This window comes from Lactuca serriola, chromosome 1, assembly GCF_051521515.1.
Source record: "Lactuca serriola cultivar US96UC23 chromosome 1, Lser_US96UC23_V15, whole genome shotgun sequence".
Lineage (NCBI taxonomy): Eukaryota > Viridiplantae > Streptophyta > Magnoliopsida > Asterales > Asteraceae > Lactuca > Lactuca serriola.
Genome location: NC_136408.1, coordinates 152632607 through 152637135, shown reverse-complemented (window position 1 = coordinate 152637135; position 4529 = coordinate 152632607).

Sequence of the window (4529 nt, the reverse complement as noted above, 5' to 3'; positions counted from 1 at the left end):
TTTTCCCTTTTCCTTTAACACTACTGATGGTCTCTTCTTCATCTCTGAATGACCAAACTTGATGATCTCTTTTGACATGGGCCACATATGCTCTTGCCTTTTCCTTTTCTTCCAGCTCTTGAGCCATTCTAAGGTAGAATGCTCTGTCTTTGACTACATTGGCCTTACAATCCCTTGCGAAGTGATTTTCTTTGTTGCATTTGTGACAAATTACAACATCAGTCTTGTCTTCTGATTGAGTACCGGAGTCAGTGGTCTGAGGAGATTGCGGTACCTCCTTTGGTTGATTGTTCTGAGATTGCGGTGGTGGATAAGAACTTTTGGGATATCGAGAATGGTTGTTCTGAGAACTGAAGTTACGGTTGAATGGAGGTTTGTTGAACTGATGATTCTTGCGGAAGGAAGGAGGTGGTATACGGTTGAACTGTTGGCTAACCGGAGCAATAGCCTTCTGAAATTCTTCTTCATCATCATACTCAGAATCTGCTTCATATGACTACGGTGGAGTGTCATACAATGAAGAGTAGGGTGACTGCGGTGGAGCTTGTGCTATGAGAGCAAGTGGTCCTCCGAAGTCAGCACAGTTTTTGAGTACGGTGGATTCTTGTGCTTGAAGCTCTCCATTGAGTTTGTAGAGTGACAAAGACTGAATCTTCCTGTCGCCTTGGACTATCATCTTAGCCATAGTCCAATGTCTTCCTAAACCATTAAGGAACTGGAGATTGGTTTCATGGTTACTGCGGATGGTACCCGCATCGAATAACATGGTGACTATCAGGTTGAACCTTTTGAAGGAGTCTTCCAAACACTCACCAGTATGAGCTTTGAAGTTGTTGAAATCGTTGAGTGCGGTTGTGAGCTTCTTTTCTTGTGCTTGTGCTGAGCCTTCGTACAGGTTCTTGAGAACATCCCAGATCTCTTTTGCTGATTTGCAGTTTATGATAATATTGAAGTTATCAGGAGCAACTCCGCAGGAAATTTCATAGAAAGCAACAACATCATTTTCCATTTTATCGAGATCATCCTTGGTGGGACGGCTCATGGTTGGTTGACCTCCTCCTAGCCTGGCTGCAGCGCCGTCAGTTTGGACTGGTGTAAGGACTGGAACATGTGGTCCTTCTTCTACGGATCGCCATACATCTCTTCCCAGTCTTCTTAAGTACCTCTCCATTCTTTGTGACCAGTGATGATATTCATTTGCTACCAGTATTGGAGCTCGGTTAGAACCACCAACACTGTTGGAGACATTCAGAGATAACGATTGTGCCATTTGCGATTGTTTTTTTTAAGAAATGAGCTTTAGTGGTATAGAAGGCTTTTTGAAAAATCAGAGTTCTGATATCCAAAAAGCAACCACTTTGGCTCTGATACCAATTGTTGAGAGAAAAACTTGGAGACACACTTGAACAAAAGTTAGAACAAGTATATTGCGGAATAGTTTATCTCAAAGGATCTAAAAGCTCAACAATAATATAGTTAGATAGTTAGAGAGTTAGTTGTGGAAAGTAAAGAAATATAAATAACAGCAATTGTTATATCAAGAATACACTTAAGTTGATTCGTAACAAGGAATGCAATCACTTCGAGTTAATAAGGAAGATCAAACTTAGTGATTAAGTCTTAAAGACTTGTTCCGGAGAGAGGTTATAATCAGATATGCTTTAGTAACAATTGAGAGTAAGAAGAATATAAAGATAGAGAAATGAAGAAGATAACTTGGAGAAATGTATTCAGAATAATACGGAAGTTATCAGTGATTGAGTGTAGAAGTTGTTAATACAAGAGAATAAGTCTCTATTTATAGAGACTCTAAACTATTCTAGACTACAACTCTATAAGCATCCATGCAAGGCATACTGGATAATAGAGTGTATTACATAAAAGACAATAAGTAATCTAGATAAGTAGACTGCGGTAACAAAAGACTGATTGTGGTTGCTGATGAAGAACTGACTCCGGGTGCTGGATTGGCGGCGGGTGCTGAATCGTTGCGGTAGAGAGATGGTTGCGGTAGCTGAGTTCAAGAGTGTCACTTTTATTATTCAACAAACCTTGATTATATACCACCCCTAAGTATACATTCTTCAACGATAGATCAACCGTATGAATCTTTGGATTAAACTTGATGTACTGTATGAGTGGTACTTTGGGGATTTCTTCGGAAGGAAAAGAACTATGAGGTACTCCATGCATGAGTACTTCGGTGTTCTGATATGACGGCTTCGCTGGAAAGGCGATTTTGAAGAAAGAGATGTACGTATGAAGCCGATATTGTGCGGATCAAATTGAATCTAGTTGTATGATAATGTCGGAATCATATGGGAATTAAAGACATTAGATTTGAACATAAGGCGTTACAGACAAAACACAACCGTGCAACCTTCAATAGAGTTACAGTACTTTACACTAACTACTAGACTATTGCTGCGAACAAGGTATACTACAAAAGACAAGTGTACGCAAAAGATAAAACTCTAGTTGCACTAGTTTTTGGATGGTTTTATAAGCCTGTTACAACGAACACCTTAGATACTCTAACGAGGGTCCGACATAGTTTCTCCTGCAGCTGTGATCCTGAGAATCTTCCCATCAGCGCCCGAGTTCTTTGCTATTAGGCAATCCTTCTTGAGGTGTCCAATTTCACCGCATTGGTGACATATCTGGACAGCACCAACATCGGTGGTGGAAGTGATATGTCGAACTAGAGTGACGTGGACACGATTGTTCTCCTTGTTCATCCCTTTTGAAACTTTCCTTTCATAGGGTCTAGTTTTAACACCACCATCGTAAGCCTAGTTGACTCTGATGTCAGGGGCTTGAGTGATGGGTCGTGCCGGTGCTCCACAGCTACGAGCATAGTGCCCTATTTTTAGGCAATTGCAACATTGCATCTCATGGCAAGCCCCATGATGATGGAAACTACACTTATCACACTTGGGAAGTTTTCCCTCGTATGGTCTGATCGGTATGGGCATGGTAGGGGTTTCCACTTGTTGTTGTTGCATGGCCAGCTTTTGGGATTTCTTGCGTTCTTTCTGGGCTTTGCGCTTTCATTTCTTGTTCTCTGCTTTTCGGCTTTGCGAGCCTGCGACTGTTACCGTTTGATGACTTCCTGGATTGATACTACGATCGGGATTTTCAACCCCTTCATTAGCATTGATTGCGCTAATAGCGCTTTGATGTGCAAGGACAGCTGTCACGGTAGCCATCATGGAAGTTGTAACTGCGGTTTGAAAAGTAGTGGTGTCCATAGGAAAAGAAGAGGTTTCGTTGTTCAGCTGGTTGTTTCCGGATGACGACATGATTCTGTAATATGAAAGATAAGTATTTTATGAGCGATCCTGGTTGACCCTAGTTGTACCTCGATTGTTCAAGTAAAGAGTAAGAGTATGTTCTCGAAAATTCGACCTACATCCCTATGATGCAGTCCTAGTATGGATTGGAAGTATGTTAGCAAAGGTTCGACCTACATCCCTATGATGCAGTCCTAGTAAAGGATGCAAGTATGTTCATAGTGTGGCCTTATGATGCTTGAAGTCTAAAACAGGGTACCATCGTCTGGTAAATAACATGATCCAATCCTTGAAGAAGAATTTGGAATTATCCCTGAGCTAGAACACCCTAGTTCAGTAACTCAACTAGAGTGGGTTTCAAATAGACTACCATGATAGCATGATGAAAGTATTTGAATTAAGAATGACACAGAAGTTAGCCGACTGTCAATATCTTTGATATTCATGACGTAAAAGTTCGGGAAAAATGACGTTGTAAAAGGTCTTACATCATATCTAGAGTAGAAAGTCCTTGACAGCATCAAGACCTATCTAAAGTACTTACAGTACAAGATAGTTTCATAGAAAATGCCACATCGGGCATAGACAGAAAAACAATTCCTTTTAACAACGAAAAACAAAGTGAGGGATCTACTATTGGCGACGGTCATCCCTCTGGTGAACTCTCAGCTCCGCCAGTTCCACGTCAAGTAGGTGTCTTTCGTGCACCCTTTGGCGTACTCCGAGTTCTATGACTTTGGCTCGTGATTCAGCCAGTGCTTGAAGCAAGGCTTCATGGTCTCTCTCAGATCTCTCACGAGCATCTTCCATGCGAATGGTGCGAAGGATATGCATTCTCGCATTGGTGACAACTTTTGTGATCTGATGTAGGGTGTCCTGCCTCGAATCTCATTTCGAGATACTCTGCGGACCAGGATTGGCAAGATTTTGTCTTCTAAGCCCCCATTGCTCAGATCATAAAAGCTTTGGTCACCATTAAATGGCATGGGTTGATCTTGTCCTTGGCTCCATGTTTCCAAGCATTCCACCCACGGAGGCGTCGGGCCATGAAAAGTTGGACGAGGGTTAGGCTTTGGAAAGGGAGTTGCCTGGGGTAGGTTCTCAACCTCGGGTTCGGAGTTAGCACCATCCGAAAGGTCTTCATCATGGTGATCATTCAAAGGGATAGGATGATCATTCTCTGGTTCTTCTCCAAACCAGCCAGCAATGGCTTCGTTTGGAAGGTACGGATTGTCG